Source organism: Protopterus annectens, chromosome 4.part0 (genome assembly GCF_019279795.1).
Source record: "Protopterus annectens isolate FY-2018-M chromosome 4.part0, PAN1.0, whole genome shotgun sequence".
Classification (NCBI taxonomy): domain Eukaryota; kingdom Metazoa; phylum Chordata; order Ceratodontiformes; family Protopteridae; genus Protopterus; species Protopterus annectens.
In genome coordinates this window covers 1,267,640,067-1,267,657,609 of record NC_056733.1, presented here as the reverse complement: position 1 = coordinate 1,267,657,609, position 17,543 = coordinate 1,267,640,067, and the positions used below count along the sequence as shown (strand labels likewise).

General features: G+C 43.0%; 1 protein-coding gene across 1 annotated transcript in view; it reads left to right on the top strand.

The window, feature by feature from the left end:
- The window catches only part of VDAC1 (voltage dependent anion channel 1), a 314,002-nt gene that overhangs the window by 277,335 nt on the left and 19,124 nt on the right, over positions 1 to 17,543 (top strand). The gene's annotated exons all lie outside the window — the stretch shown is intronic.

Sequence of the window (17,543 nt, the reverse complement as noted above, 5' to 3'; positions counted from 1 at the left end):
GAAAAAAACAGGATACTTATATATGCAGCCGTCTCGGATCCATGGACCCACAGGTTGAAGACTAAGTAAAGCTACTCAGATGGAACATTATGGTGAGTACTTTTCTACCTTGCATACTATATGCAAGCATATATTATCAACAAGGGCAAAGGAGAAAAGAAGTCAAACTGCTACAGTCTGAGCAAAATAAAAAGGAAAGCGACTACCTGACTGAGGTTGAGGACAAGAAAAGGTGAGAAGTGACCTTGACAATGACCAAAACAGTAAATGAATCAGTAAAAAGTAGGGAACAAAAAGTAGATTGAATAAATGGGGACATTTTTTAAATAAGTAGTGCAATAACTGATTATATCACTACAACAAAAGGCATCTTGATGGGCTATCCTTGCTTTGGTAGCCCCTCTCTGGCCCAGAGAGCTAAAAACATAAAAACCCTCCATGTGGGCTGGCAAATACCCTGATACTGATGTCAAGATGGAGTTAAACGGTAATTGGTTAATGCCGTTTTATCAGCTATTTTTTCCAGTCTAAGGCCAAATTATCCACAACTGTAGACTGTGTTTTGTCAGTCCAAAGTAGCTTTCTTCAGAAGTGAAGTAGTCCATTGGGGAACCTTTCCTTTATATGCTTTGTTACATGTTAGTTGAGTATTAGGAGTAACACTCTCCTTGAGTATGTAAAACAGAATCCTATATTGAGATGTCATTTTCTTAGTTTTGCGTGAGCCTGGAGCACAGAATGCCAAGAATGTCCCAGTTGTGCTCAGTTTAAAGTCTTCAGCTCATTTCTTTAAAAAAAAAAAAGGGCATCCAGGATTTTCGCAACTATGGTGTTTGCTGTTTTTTCTGACCTTGATCCCTCCCACAAGCATAAGGAGACACATCCAAAATGTGTTAGGGTGATGAATGTGTTAGGGTGATGAATGTCGTGGCTTTGCCCTCAATCAGTCCACTTGGACTCATGATTGTTGAAATACAAAAGATGTCGAGGGTGTGTCAGTCCTCTACTGAGTACTCCTTGGAGTCCAGTATGCCTCCACATGATGGAGCAACAGTAATAAAGGAGAGACCATTCTAGACTTCTATCTGTCAAATGCTTGATAGTAACCAACACACGGTTCACAAAGTCACAAGATCACATTCCTTAGTAAGGAAGCTGCATTGGGTAAGGATCAGCGATTTGCAGTCATCACAGTGAAACAGTCGGCCCACAGCATAAACCACACATTGCAAGCAGTGGTCAGAGAAAGGTCTAAGGTCAGTAGAAACCAGACTAAAAAGCTGGAAGTTGACTGGAGAGAAACAATAGTTCTGGGAATTGCTCGGGGCTGTTGCACTTCAAGTAGAGGAAATAGGTGGAGTTGAAGAATGGCAGTACCTCAAAGCAGCATGTGTAAGGACTACAGAACAGATACATGGCCAAGCCAGGTATGAAAATGAGGTAGATAAGGAAAGCTGATAATGGAATGCAGAAAGGCAGAAAGTCATCAAAAGAAATGAGTGCAGGAAAAAATGGGAGAATGGACCAGGCTAGTAAGTAATACTGGTTAGCCAAGAAAGGAACTACAGTAGCAAATAAGGCATTAGTTGCACAGCTTTTGGAAAGTGACTCAGTAGATGGCACAAAAACTCTATTGGGTGGCAAGGCAAAGACAGAAAAAGATGGTCAGACACCCTTCATAAGGTATATCAACAGTAACTTGCTCACCAGTTGACAGGACATCAAGGGGTAAATAGGAGTACTTCCAGCAGCTTCTGAATGAAGAAAAGCTCGCAGAAGATGTACTCCTGCAGACACAGCATATAATAAGAGAAGAGTAGCCCCTGTAGAAAAAGTAATATTAGCTGTAAAGGAAATTAAGTCGGGGGAAAGCAGCAGGCTCAGATGAGGTCACATCAGATACAGTAGAGTGCCACCAAAAACTGTCTGTGGAAAAAATCCAATAATCCAGTCAGCACAAAAGGAATATAGTAAGCACTTCCGCTTAACACAATATGACTTTTGTTAAATATTTTGTAAAGATTTCAAAAAATGTATTTTTTTTTTACTTCATTCTAAGGCTTAATTTGTTGCATTGTATGCAAAGCAGTCCATTGGTAAATCATGCTTGATGCTGATAACATTCCTTGTTTGAGTGCTTTAATACATTTTTTTAAAGGTGTAATTTTTCATTGACGCATTTTTTTTAATAACTGTAACATTGTTCATATTATATTAAGCAATGCATTGCCTTTTAGGTTAAGTAATTTAGAGCTAATTTTCATTGGCAATTGTAAAGCACATGACTATGATTGGTTATTTAAGTTTGTTGATGTATGTTGTACATGTCTGAAGTTATGTTTGTCTGAAGAACTTCTTGGTAGTAAAACCATGAACAAAAGCGCTTACAACACTCCTTTTGTGCTGATTGGATTGTATAATTTTCACTGACTGAACGTTTTTAGTGTTTCTGTGGTTTCATATTTCATTCTGTCACGGTTGTTTGCTCCAGATATGATAGAGATTTGGTGAGATGGGTGAGAAAATACTCCTGAGGGTACTCATAGTAGTATGGAGAGAGGGGAGCATCCCAGATGACTGGAGAATAAGCATGGTACTGCCAGTGTTCAAGAAAAGGGGATATTCACAACTGTGGGCAGTACAGAGGTATTTGACTCCTATCAAATTGCATGAAAGTTCTGAAGAGGTTAAATACAAATATGCAGAGTAGTAAGTATGATGGGAGATGAGCGGTTCAGGTTAAGAGCAGGATGGAGCACAACTGTCCCAATGTTTGAGAAGAAGCTACAAACTGAGGAACGAGTCCACCTGGGCATTACTAGACTTGGAGAAATCATTTGACAGTGTCCTAAGAAAGCCAATTTGAGCAGTCCTGCTGTGGTTCGAAGTCCCAGAAATAATGGTAGAATTAGTGTAAGCTATATACAAGGACCCAGTGACTCAAGTACAAACATTGTTCAGTCTCGCAGAGGGCTTCCCAGTGATAGTGGCTGTGCATCAGGGTTGGGCTCTGAGACCACTGATCATACTGATGGACTCCATTAGCAAACAGGTCAGAGGGGAGAGATCAGTAAAGTTGCTGTATGCAGGGGATGTGGCATTACAGGCAAACTCTGAGCAAGAACTTCAGCAAATGGTAGGGGAATGGAATGCAAAACTGAAGGCACATGGGATTGAACTTTGTTCAGGTAAGACAGTTGTAGTGACAGCAAATGGGGTGGGGTCAGAAGAAGTTGAGAATTGAGATACAAGTCAAAATAGTGGAACAGCTTCAAATACCTGGGAGGCGTGGTTGAGGAGAAGAGAAGGCTGAATGAGGAAGTCAAAACTAGAATTAGAGGGGCTGCAGCCAACTGACACAGAATGTGAAGTGTAGTTTATGACAAGAATACCACTGCAACCAGTACTACTGTATAGTACAGAAAACTTGGCAGTAAAGGCAGAGCAGGTGAAGCTAGTGTTGATGCAGATGACACTTGAGACTGGTGTGGTAGGATGCACACTATGGAACAGACAAAAAAAATGAGGGAAAAAGACCAGAAGCCAAGATAGCTCCAGTTGCTGGACATCAGGGACTTTTGTTCCCAAGTAGCTAAGCATATTTTGCACTATGACTTTGCTTTGGAAGCATCAAGCAGGCAGCTGCCTCTGGGTTTATTTGTAGGCATGCTTGGTTGAGAACTGCCCATTCCAGAGCATGTTAAGTCAGAGATTCTAGATGCACCACTGCATGTTTGGACCTGAGGCAAGCAATTTAAAAAAAAAAAAAAAAGGAAAGAAAGGCTAAACCTATGCAGACTGTAAAGGACTTTCTGCAGGGTCAACTTCCCAGTTTAGCAGATGTTATCCCACCAAACCCTGATCCTTTCCTTCCTCTCAACCAAGACAATAGAAGGGTCAGAATGGATAGACATCAAATGCATCAAATAGATGGCAGGCGCATCAAACCTGTAGGCCTAGTGGCTCCAACCCAGGGAGCAGCCATGGCTCAGCAGACACCTCCTTGTTTTCACCCTCCCAAAATTTCATCCCACCCTTTACATAACCGTGGAAGGAAGGCTTTCCTTTTTTTTTTTTCAAACAAATGGGTACTGGATATAATAAAAACAGGTTACAACTAACATTTGCCTCTCTGCCAAAATCTGTAGGTATTCCCTCTGTTCCAAGAAACCATATTTGGGAGATTACAGCTAAGGAAGGCCCACTGTTGCAGCAGAGATCCATAGAAACAGTCCCTCTACTGGAAAAGGGGTACTAATGACTTTCCTCATTCTCTGAAAATAAGGAACAACGGGACCCATTTTAGAACTTTCAAGATTAAGCAGGTTCTTACTAGTTCCCATGTTCAAAATGCAAACCATAGAAGCTTCTGACAATTTTATCATCTTGAGTGTCCATTGTTAACTTACATTTACTCTACCCTACTTTTAAAAGATGCTTTCCTTCACATTTCATTGCAAGTCTCACAGGAAGCATCTGCATTTTAGACCAGGTGACAGTGCTATCAATTTTCTGCTCTACCATTTGGCTTATCTACTGATCCCAGAGTTTTCACAAAGTGTCTGCCTTCAGTAATTTTTTTTTGCAGGACAAAGGGACATGGATTTATAGAGGACTTTCCTCCCAGAGAAAAACATTGCCTTTCTGATGCACTGTTTCTCATTACTCCTTCACCAGACAGCATCCCTTGGAAGGGAAATCCTGAGAGTTTTGAGATATATGGCATTGTGTATTCTAACCTAACAAGATTGCATATGAGAGATTCAGTGGGACCTTGGTGTGTGGTGTCAACAGTTACTCCACACAATTCAACTATTTCACCTCAAAAGGAGATGTAGATCTCAGCCTGCAGAGCAAGCAACAGGGGTCCCTTTCAGAATTTCCTCTGCAAGTTGGACCCTGGCCACCGATGCTTCAGACATGGCTTGGGGTATACAAACAGATGGGCTTGGAACACAGAATTCATAAAAAGTCATGTAAACCTCAGAGAATGAGGGCTGTGCTTAAAGGCATACTAACACTTATGGACTTACTGAGGCAGGAACGCTTGCTAGTGAAAACAAACATCAGAGTGATATGGTGCATAAACAAGCCAGGTGGGGCCTCCCACTGTCTCCCACCCTCTGTTGCATAACAATGCTTCTGTGGGACATGGCTCGGTCCATGGGCCTACACCTAATGGCCTAGTACCTGCCAGAAGAAAAAAACTTTAGCATACCATCTCAGTAAGTCGGATTTAAACCTTCGTGACTAGGCTCTAAACAAGGATGTATTTGGACTCCTCATTCAGCCATGGGGTTTGCCAGAAGTATACCTTTTTGCCTCAACTCATAAACACCTGAACAAATTTTGCACAATAACCACAGAACCCAAGGCAGGGAGGATTGATGGAGTTTCCTTCCCATGGACAAGTGCGTTTCTGTAGGCATTCCCTCTCATGTCTCTCATCCCGAGTGTTACTGAAGATCAGGGAGGATGGACCAAGAGTGATTCTAATTGCAACTTTTTGGTTGGGGCAGGTGTTTTCCACTGCTCAACAGACTAACCTTATCATACACCACAATGTACAACTGCAACTGTGGAAGTTTTCAGGGTAGTCATTTAAGGGACCCTTCTGTCAACTTGTATGCTGTTGCATAGTCCAGTTTATAAATGCGTGTTAACACTACAAAACATCGCAACAGAGTTCTGGCAGGCAATTGAGGTTAGATGAGACCTGCGCATCAGTAGCCACTGCCTTCCATACCTGGGCTATGAGTTATACTATGCTTTATTTACTAGATGTTCTTCGTCTCACATTGCTGCAGTCATAACCTGTGGGTAGTCCGCTGTCCTCGATTGGCCCGAATACCAAAGAGCTGGGCTGGCGTCGGTCATTGTCGCCTAGAGCTGACGTCAGTAGATCGTAGTACATAAGCGCATGACCGACGCCATATACTCAGTCTTTCTTGCCGCGTGGTCCGAAGCAGAAGCGGCGTTTGCAAGTGCCGTTCGGCGTTCTGAAATTTTCATTTATCGAGTTTCAGACCGAAGACCAAGTTGGGCTAAGTACCCCATTGGGGAAATCTTTGTCTTTTCTTGCCTCAGTTATCCGGATGTCAGAAAAAGTTAATAATTGCATTTCTTGTGGGAAACAGATACCTCATAAGGATTTTCATTCTTTCTGTATTCCTTGCTTAGGGCCTGAGCACGACGTGGTCGGGTGTCACTTTTGTGCTAGATTTAACAAGCGCACCATTAAACGGAGATTAGACTGTGCCAGGCTTGTTTTTGGTAAAAGGTGTAACTATAACATGCCGTCGGATCCTCCGACGCCCGCTACCGCTAAAAAGCGTAAAGATAGATCTTTGAAGTCTGAACCGGATGAGTCGTCCGTTGCGGACGCCGGTTCTATGGAGCCTCCGGTGGAATCTGTGGATCCTGCCGAGGGTTTGGCTGAATCCCATGGGGAACCTTTACTTTTACAGGAGTTGGCCTCTCAGGAGTTAGGCCCGGCTGAAGGTGCTTCTCAGGTGTCTGTAGTTCCATCTTTACAGAAGGTTATTAGGCCTTCTACTTCAGTGGCTAAAGCACATGCTAAGGCCAAACCTTGTCCTGTTGGCCCTGGTCATAGTTCTAGCTCTCTAGCCCCTGTTCCTAAAAAGCATATGTTAAAAATGGCTGAGGACTTGATTACTTTGATCAGGGGTTCTATGCCCCCCCCCCCCCAGAGAAGAGGCCTAGGGTGGAGGCAGATTTAGAGGGGATGGGTCATTCCTCAGACTACTCTGATTCCTCAGCTGAAGAAATTCAGGAATTCCCTTCTTATTTAGATTTGGATGCAGAGGATTCCTGTCCTTCTGCTTCTCCTCCAGAGGATTTTTCTTTTTCTGAGACTTTACATTCCATGAGGGAGCATTTCAAGTGGGAAGGTCAGGATTTTTCGGATTCTCGGAAACGGCTCAGGGAATTTTTGTTTCTGCCACAGCATAGGCCCTTGGCTATTCCTCCTGTCTTAGAAGTTGTTCAGGATGTTTTTTCGGAATCTTCCCTTAATCCTGATTCTTTACCTCCTGCCCCTGTTAAGCCAGACAGATATTATAGAGTTCCAGAAGCTCATAAGTATTTGTACAAGAGTCCTAGGGCTGATCCGGAAACTATTTCTCAAGGTCCGAAGGGTATTAGGGCTTCTGTGGCTAAGAATCCAGTTCCTTTGGATAAAGATTCTAGAGCTTTAGATAGATGGGGAAAAAGTGTACACCTCCTCTCGTTAGCTATGAGGGCTTTGAATTGCCAATTTCATATGCTGAAGTATCAGAATTTTTTGTTAGGTCAATTGAAATCTAAGGTGGATGCTTTATCTGAGGGTATAGAGTGTAAGGAGCTCCAGGAGTTGGTTCATGCATCAGATCAAGTTGGCAAGCATTCTTTGCAGTGTGGTTTCGATGCTCTTCAGGCTGCATCCAGGGTGGCTGCTACAGGTTCAGTTATTCGTAGACATGCCTGGCTTAAGGATCAAAATTTGTCAGAGCATGTTAAGGCTCGGATTTTAGATGCTCCTCTTCAATCTGAAGTACTTTTTGGTCCTTCTGTGGAATCAGTTTTGAAAAAGATGGAAGATGAGGCTAAGTCTATGCAGATGGTCAAAGATTTTATGCAGGTGCAGCCCCCTAAGTTTAGTAGGAATTGGCCTGCTAGAGGATGGTCTTTTCCTTCTTCGGTTTATCAGTCTAAGGGCAGGTCTAGGCGTGGTAGAGGCAGAGCTCACGCTCAGGGTTCTTTCAGACCTAGGACTTGGAGTTCTCCTGCACAGTCTTCTGGTGAGGGCAGGGGTCAGCCTTTTCGTAAACAGACCCAATGACCTGTATCTTCCGCTGCCAGACCCTTCTCTACTGGCAGCTCCTCTAGGAGGAAAGTTGGGACTTTTCAAACAAAACTGGCATTTGGTCACCCAGGACAAATGGGTGTTGGATATAATAAATCACGGGTACAAGTTTTATTTTCACACTTTTCCTCCTTTCAAAGGCATGCCGGATGTGCCTCCTCAGCAAAGGGTGGAGGCTCAGGAGCAAATTTCTTTACTTCTGACGGAGGGACCACCTGAATTGCCCCCATCTGTAAAAGTAGGCCTAGGTTTTTATTCCCGTCTATTCCTAGTGCCAAAGAAAGGAAACACTTGGAGGCCAATTCTGGATTTGTCCATTCTCAATACCTACCCAGACATTCCAAAGTTCAAGATGTTAACATTACAACAACTTCTGCCTATGCTGGGCAAAGATCACTGGATGGTAACCCTGGATCTCAAAGAGGCCTATCTTCACATCCCTATCAGGCCCAGCTGCAGGAGATTTCTGAGATTTCTGGCTGGTACTTCTCATTATCAGTTCTCTGCATTGCCCTTTGGTTTATCTACTGCGCCCAGAGTATTCACAAAAGTTCTGGCTCCTGTAATTGCTTTTTTCAGACAAAGAGGAATACAAATTTATCCTTATCTGGACGATTGCCTGATTCTTGCTCAAAACAAAGACAAGTTGCTACAACACCTCCAGTATGTAATGGCAGTTTTAAGGTGTCTAGGGTATTCTGTGAACGAAATAAAGTCCAGTCTAGTGCCCTCTCAGGACATGTGCTTTCTGGGTGTGAGACTGAATACAGCTTCTCAGATGGCATTTCTGACCCCGGACAAGCAAAGAACTCTTCATCTATACTTCCAGCAGTTATCAGTAATGTCCAGGCTGACTGCAAGGACAGTCCTTCAAGCCTTGGGGTTCATGGCATCTTGCATTCTAGTACTTCCCAATGCCAAACTGCATATGAGGAAGCTACAGTGGTATCTCAAAAGTGTGTGGACTCAACACTGCCACGGTTTGGACACTGTCATTCGGATTATACCTTGCATCCAGAAGGAATTCTTATGGTGGGCTCAGGAATGTCACCTAAACAAGGGACTCTCTGTGACCCGACCAGAGGCGAGTCAGATCCTAACGACGGATGCCTCGGACTTGGCTTGGGAGCACACTTCAATGGGAAATGGATACAAGACATGTGGCCTCCCAAACTACTACATTTGCATATCAACATGAAGGAGATGTTAGCAGTCCAATTTGCTTTGACGGCCTTCAAGGACCTACTTCAGCCGGGACAGGTGTTGATTCAAACAGACAACACAACAGTCATGTGGTACATCAACAAGCAGGGGGGAACCCATTCCTACCCTCTTTGCAGACAGGCAATGATTTTGTGGGAGACTGCTCTGAGTTTGCAAATCAATCTTCAAGCACGGTTTCTGCCAGGAGCACAGAACTCCCTAGCAGATGTATTGAGCAGGCAAATTGTGGATCCCCACGAGTGGAAACTGGATCCTCAGGTATTCAAACAATTGACCGTGGCTTGGGGAACTCCAGACATACATCTGTTCGCTTCTCCACGGAATTTTCAACTGCCAAAATTTTGCACAAAGATGTTCCACCCAAATGCTTGGAAATTGGATGCTCTATCTTTCAGTTGGAACAACCTTCACGTTTATGCTTTTCCTCCTCTGCCTCTTCTTCCCAAGGTACTCTTGAAAGTCAGGCGGGACAAGCCTTGCATGATTCTAATAGCGCCAGATTGGCCACGTCAGCATTGGTATACTCTGCTGAGGAGTTTAATTCAGGAGCCTCCTTGGCTTCTGCCACAGGTTCCTCATTTGTTATCCCAGTCAAACAATCATTTTCTCAATGTTCGGGTGCAGTCCCTGCATCTAACAGCCTGGCGTATTCTGTGATGGAGCCGGTGGGGTCTCAGCTTCCACAACAGGTTTTAGATGTCATTTTGGAAGCCAGGCGGCCTAGTACTAGAAAAGTTTATGCTGATAAATGGAAGAGATTTTTTCTTTGGAGCACAGCAAAAGGCTTTGATGTTTCAGTGCCTAATTTGAGTTTTGCACTACAGTATCTTACTGAATTACTGGACAAGGGTTTGTCATTCTCTTCTGTGAAGGTTCATGCTGCAGCCATTTCTGCTCACTATGATTGTGAGCCTCCTTTATTTTCTCACCCTTTGTTCAAACAATTTCTTAGAGGGGCAAAGAATATAAGACCCCCACGTAGAGCTCCTACTCCTTCCTGGGATCTCAATTTTGTGTTGGAGAAGCTTACTTTACCTCCTTTTGAACCTGCAGCTACGTCTGAGTTGAAGTTTTTGTCTTGGAAGTCTGCTTTTTTGTTGGCCATTACTTCTGCTAGGAGGGTATCTGAAATGCAGGCACTCATGGCAGTTGAACCCTTTCTGATATTTCATAAGGATAGAGTTTCTTTGCGAACTAACCCTACTTTTATGCCTAAAGTGATTTCTAATGTGGCCTTGAACCAGTCTATTCATTTGCCTACTTTTTATGCTGATCCCCAAAATAAGGGGGAAAAAGTCTTGCATTCTTTGGATATCCACAGGCAGTTATGTTATTATTTGAGCAGAACTGAGTTCAGACAGACTCAACAGTTATTTGTTTCTTTTGCTTTGGGTTCACAAGGGAAAGCTGTTTCAAAGCAGACTATTTCAAAGTGGATTGGTCACTGTATTGCTTTTTGTTATTCTCATCATGGGAAGAATGTTCCGGCTGGGATCAGACCTCATTCTACTAGGGCTACTGCCACATCTACTGCTTTTTTGAGGGGTGTAGCTACTAAGGATATTTTGGAGGCAGCTACTTGGAGTTCAGTACACACTTTTACTAAGCATTACCATCTCCCTCTTTATTCCAAGTCCAGGGCTGGGTTTGCCACTGCAGTCTTACAGGGCATGTTAGCAGCTCCTAATGCTATTTAGTTTGCCAGCCTCCCTTTTCCTTTGCTTTGGGATTCTACCCACAGGTTATGACTGCAGCAATGTGAGACGAAGAACATAGTACAGTTTTGTACCTACCATAAATGTAGATGTTCGAGGATCTACATTGCTGCAGTCCAATTATCCCTCCCTCCTTCCCCTCTATAGTTTGTGGTTGCTGTGTTTTTTTAGGCTTATCTTTATTTACACACTGGTAGTTGTTGGGCGTTTACTATTTTGGCTCTGGCCTTCTTTCATTCTTAGGCCTTCTGACATCTGGGGCAAGAAAGACTGAGGATATGGCGTCGGTCATGCGCTTATGTACTACGACGTACTGATGTCAGCTCTAGGCGACAATGACCGACACCAGCCCAGCTCTTTGGTATTCGGGCCAATCGAGGACAGCGGACTTACCCACAGGTTATGACTGCAGCAATGTAGATCCTCGAACATCTACATTTATGGTAGGTACAAAACTGTACTTTATGGAACTCCTAGCAGTACTGTTTACTTCTGGGCACTTATTTCCCAGTATGACTGCCTCTCTTGCCGACATCAGCATTTTACAATATACAGCAGATCCTGTTTCATTGCCATTTTCAGACATTGGTTTCTACAGTCATTAATGCTGTCAGAACCTGTGAGTCTGTAGCACAGACATATGTTACTATTCTGTGGTCTGTTTCCATCATTTACACAGTGTAGCAGGATCCTTGGGTCGGGAAGTTCATACACTAAAATATGCTTTTAACTGTGGATGCTGCTTCAAGAGCTCCCCTGTTGGGAGTAATTTTAAGAAGGCTAGCTTGACCTGGAATACAATCTTGCTTGGAAAACCTTAGATCAAGACTTCTGCTGTTGACTCGAAATTTCTGTTTAGTCGAGCAGTTGCTGACACCCATAACTGCAAAGACATCTCCACAGTTTGAATAAAACATTAAATAGAAGCAACATTCTTTTAATTTGCATCAGAAGGGAAAAAAGTCTAGCCGTAGTTCAAGTGCAGCAATAAAAATAGGCACCTTTTGGCTTTTTTCTGTTTTCCATTCTTCCTTAGTGCTCTTGAAAAACAAGTTCTGAGTATGTTTTGCCAGGCAGAAGTATAGCCATAATTGATGTTTCAAACAATTCAACAAGATTGTGCTGTAAAATTGGAAACCAGAGGAGCAGTTTATGTTAAACACCATTTTATTATGTTCATTTCGTGGATTGACTTCTGACAGACTGTTGTATAGAATTCTTGCCATTCAGAATTTAAGGTTGTAGACTATTTTTGGTGCCAAAAGTGTAGCGCCTCAAGACAAGTCCTAGACTTAAATCAGAGCTTAAGTTTGTAAGTGCAAAAAAATATTCGGTATGATATTCTGAAGACCAACTTTCTTGCATGGATCAGGCCTCTTATTCGGTTGTCCTACAAATGGATGCTATCTTCACACTCCAGTGCAACTTTCTGTTAATATCTTATTTTCCATACAGTGTGCCATTATTTTAATTTTCCATCTGAGCGGTCTGCAGGCATTGTTTTACCAAATGTTAAAGTTCCTTTATTTGCATATTTATGACATAAAAGCATAAGTTTCCTCTGTGTAGATGACTCCTCAGCAGTGGCAGAAACAAAGGAATTATTCATAAAAAGGCTTGTTCAAAACCATTGCAGTGTTCTAGTCAGTAAGTATCGATAAACTGCAAGAAATATTAGACTCCCATAGCTTCAGTAACCTGGCTAATGGGCTTCATAGATCTTTTGTTAGAGTAATGTAAGTATTCCCAAAAACCTTTCCAACGTGAGAAAAAAGAACAATGATCATGTTAGTACTAAGGTAGTTATTAGCAATATACTATCACAGCAGCATTTGAGATTTCTGCAGTGGTCACCTGCTTTCTTTTGATCCTTCAAGCAAGTTAACATACAAGGACATAATGACATCTCTGACATTTGGAACCAGATTATAGAGCCTTTTGATATAATTCCTGTGATGTATAATGAGAATTTCTGTATTGGACATACGTGAGCAGTTTATCAGGATGAGATTTGCCCTCCTTTCAGCAACTTATTTTAAGGCAGTTAGCCTTAGCAGGAAAAAAATGGATCTAGTGTTGTCTTTTCCATCTGACTCAACAGATTGGTTATTGGATCCCTGGATCTAGGGCTTTGGATCTCCCCTTACCCTTAATTCTCTCTGGTCCCCAGATTACATCAGATCTTGTTTGCCACTTGAAGAATCCAGACACAAATTCAAAGGTTTTGTGTATCCAGTGACTGGATAAGTTTTTTTTTGCTGCTTAGTTCTGCACTTTTTATGACCTTTTGATAGATATTTGTTAATTCTGAAGTGTTATCTTCTTTTGCTGCCTTCCCTACAGTATTAAAAAAAAGTAGTTTTAATGCTGTCTCGTTAGTTTTGTCTTCCAGTTGTTGCAACTAGTTAACTTGCCTTTACTATCTCTTAAAATTGTTCTAATTGTGTCTTAACTGTTTAGCTGTGGTAGACAAACTACTTGCTTTAAGAAAGGACCCCCATATTATTTGTGTTTATTGTTTGAGTAGCTTGTCTTGAAATATTGAGAAGCCTGTGCCCTTTTTTGGACCAGGGTACTCTTAGATTGCTGCAGCAACTTGGATCTTAAGGGCCTCCTGCCTGTCCAAGCTGGAGTTTTGGCAGCTTCTGCATCAGAACTATCCTCTCTTTCCTTCAAGAAATCCAACAAGGCAAGGGTACATAAACAGAAGGGGGGGGCAGAAGTTAAAAGGAGGAAAGGGAGAACAAAAATCTGAAAAAGAACTCGAGGAAAATTTCTCTGGATCAGTCAGGCCTGTTGCAGAATACCTCAAAATGTATGAATCCGTCTTCAGGGAGGTTTTTTGACCCATTACCCATTTCTATCCTGTCACCTCTCTCTGGAGCCAGCTAGTCCTAGGCTGCACTGCCCCATCTTACAGGACAGACCACTCGCCTAGACTACTTTCTTTGGCTTCTTCCTTCAGGCCATTCTGATCATCCAGGAATCTGTCTAAAGCAGAAATTGACAGGAAGATGTGGAAATTTCTTTGGAATCGGGTCGATTTGAGGGTCCTCTTGGATCTACCCCACCGGTGGCTCTGGGCATGGTCCCTACTCCCCAACCATAGTCTCTTCTGTATGGGTGTGATTTTTAGATCAGGTGCCCACAGTACAGTTATCCTCACAAGGCAGCTGTGTTGGTGCCAATAGTGCTTTCAATTCCATGCGTTTCCCTCACCCTCTCTACTCCACATCCATCAAATCAGGATGAATCTCTGAGCCGAAGTGTCAGAACCGAGGCTTGGGTGTCGGGATAGACTCCAAACTTTTCAGAGCAGTTCTTGCCTCTGGCTGCTTTGTCGCTGGACATTTCGACATTGTTGTCTGTCTGAGCTTTGTCTGATTTCAGAGGTTCCTATTCTGACATCTTTAGGTTAGGGGGCATAGCCTCTGCCCCAGTCTCTGCGTTAGCCTTTGAGAGGGGTCCTGTCCAGGTCTAGGAAGCAGATGTTACAGTATCTCTCTGTCTTGTCATGTCCCAACATCCTTTGGATTCTGAGGTGATTTCCACTCGACCTGCATGACCAGGATGGTCAGCCTACCCAAGCCTTGAGGGTTCTAGCTTGTTCTATTACTTCTGATTCTGACCTTTTCCCAAAAGTCTCCATGCGGGAGGGCTATAGGAAATAGGCCTGCAAGCGAAGGCATCTAGACTAGTCTCCAGAGTCTGTCACTGAAGATGCCAATTTTGAGGAAGAGGATAGATCCCAAAGTTCCCTCTGGAAGACATCTCCTTTGGAGATGGTCTAGAATTGATAAAATTGAGGGGGGTGGGTCACCAAAGCCCCCTCCCCAGAAGAGTCTGGATTCCTCAAGGCTTTTGGGGCTAATTAATTTGCCTTCTTGGTGGTCTCAGCTGCTGATGTGCTAGACCTGGAAGGAACCAGATGTGGTGGAGCCCATCCCCCAGAAAATGGGCAAAATTTTGGTTGTACTGAAGAACGAGTCTCATTGAAATGAATCCCCTAATAGATGCCATGGTCAGTGCATCAGCCACTGAAAATGAGCTCTCCCGAGGGGAGCACATCTGTTTAGCCACCTTACAAGAGCCAAGGGAGCTGAACATATTTGGAAAACTGACTTGTGCTTCAGTGATATTTGGATTCTGTGCACTGAATTAACTGCATCCAGCAATAAGTGGAATCACAGCTATCTACCCTGTAATCTATGACTAATGTGCCCTCAAATGTAGCTGATAACATGACAAGAGCAGCAGGCCCCAGCATTCCTGTTCATTGGCATCCCTGGATATACCTATGCAATTTCCCTGAAGGCTTCAAGATGCCCTTTAATGCTCCCCTCAGTGGGTCAACACTCTTTCCACCAAAAGATAGACTTTTACCAGAAATAAACAGGAGGGCAAGACTCTGTCTGCAGTAGGCATATGGTTTTCCACCTCCCTCCTCTGAACCTTTTCTCAAGTCTAAAAGGATGGAACGAAGTAGAATGTCACCTGAAAGGCAGAGGCATTCTGCAGAATCAAGAGTTTTGATGTCCCTTCACCAAGAAGCCCTTTCAGCACTCCTGAATGGTTGCCTGTCTAATGCTATCTGGAGGTGGTCAGGGGGGTATGTATCCCTGCACCCCCACATCTGGCTGGCCATTCAAGAGTCATGGGTGTAGAAAATAATTACCAAGGGTTACATTGTTCCCGTCTCTTTCCCTCCAAAAGTGAAAGAGAGTTCCTGATGTTCTACCCAGTCAGAAGAAATTGACAGCAGCAGAAGTAACAAGTCTACTAGAAAAGAGTCATCCAGGAAGTCCCACCAGACTGTCAATTCAAGGTTCTATTTTGGTTCCAAAGAAAACCAGGGACCTCAGGCCCATTCTAGATCTAAGTTACCTCAGCCAGTTTGTGAAACGAAGTCCCACATGTTCATGGTTCAGTCTCCATCCTTTTTCTGAGGAAGGATGACTGGATGTGCTCAGTAGATCTTCAGGATCCCTACTGTCGTATCAGTATAGCGAAGCAGTCCAGGATATTTCTCTATTTCTGGCTGAGATAGATTCATTTTTAGTTCAGTGAACTGCCCTTTGGTATCATCACACTTCCAGGGTGTTCACCAAATCTGACAACTGTGGTAGTGCATCTCAGACTGCAAGCGTTCCAGGTGTTCCCCTGCTCAGATAACTGGCTGTTCTGTGACAGAAATCAGTCCCCTTAGTGTTTCTCGACTTTCGACTCGAGGATGCAGTATCCATCCAGATGGACAACATGGTAATGGTATGTTGTATCAACAAGCAAGGAGGAACCTGTTTATACCTATTGTGCTGGGAAGCCATAAGTGTGGTATTGGGCATTGTCCTCCCGATACTTGCTGGTTGTAGTGCACGTCCTGGGAATTTCCACTGTTCTAGCAGACAGACCGAGCAGGTCTACTGTAGTCTTCTGCCTTACGAGTGGTTCTTCAATCATTGGTGACAATGATTTTTAGTTGTTGCGGCCAGCCTTGTTGCGTTTGTTTTGCTACCCATCTAAACAATAAATGTAGCAGCTATTTTGCCGTGATTTCCCTACGGGGAAATTACCAATAGATACTCTAGTCAACTGCCTCTGGGTCTTCTGTATTTCTCTCCGCCTTCCCCAATAACCATATTTCTTCAGAAAGCCATGAGGTACAAAGCATTGGTAATTCTCATTGCACACTTTGCCCTGACAAGAGTGGCTCACTTTTTTCTGGATTTATCTGAAATGCCCTCCATGGTGCTGGATTCATTTCCTGACCTTCTGTTTTACCTGTCCAATTATCTTCACTGGGACATAAAAACCCTGAAATTGACTGCATGGTTTTTCCACTTCTAATGGTAGCCAGATACGCCAGGTGGTCTTCTCCAGTCATTCATATTTTGACATCCTTGCAAAAAACAAACAATAAGAAGGTTTATTTTAGCAAATGGAAACTATTTGCTATATGGACTAATAAAGATTTGGACCCTTTTTTGGTTCCATTACCATCCATTTTAGATTTCTTGGAGAGTTTGTCTCAAAGGTAATAGTTTCTCAACCATCAAAGTGCAGTTGGCAGCCATTTCCAATTTCCACATCTGCCAAAATCAAACATCCATTGCCCCTTTCAAAATGTTTAAGCCTTTTTTGAAGAGAATTTCTCCTCGGACCTCCAAACAGGAATCCAGTTCCTCTCTGGGATATTACTGTCATGCTGAATTCATCAACTAGCTCCACTTTTGAACCAACATCATTAGTGGAATTGAAAATTCTTTACTCAGACAGAAGGATTTCTGAGCTGCAGTCATTGTCTTGCAGAGCTCCTTGCCTTATTTTTTTTTATAAGGATAGGGTGTCCTTGTGAACTAGTCCTCATTTTCTGCCTAAAGTGGCCTCTAAAACTAATCTTAACCAGACAATTGACCTACCAGTTTTCTTTCCAAAATTTTGCAGTAAAGTGGAATATATTTCTGAATGCATTATTATATAATAACTGCCTGTTGTTGCCTTCATGCTTACTCTAGAATCTCTACTTTTCTCTTTCCCTAGTTGGAACTCTACAGTTCCCTACAAAACGGTGTCTACAGGACTGCAATCAGTTTCTCTCAACATTTAAACAGAGTAGGTTGCACACACAAAAAGCATTTGTTAAGCTTTCACTTACAGTGCTTTGTAATTAAGCAGGTCACCATACTGGTCAGCCATAGGGCTCCTTGTTTCTACTTGAGTGGTTGCCTCCTTCCCCTGTAACT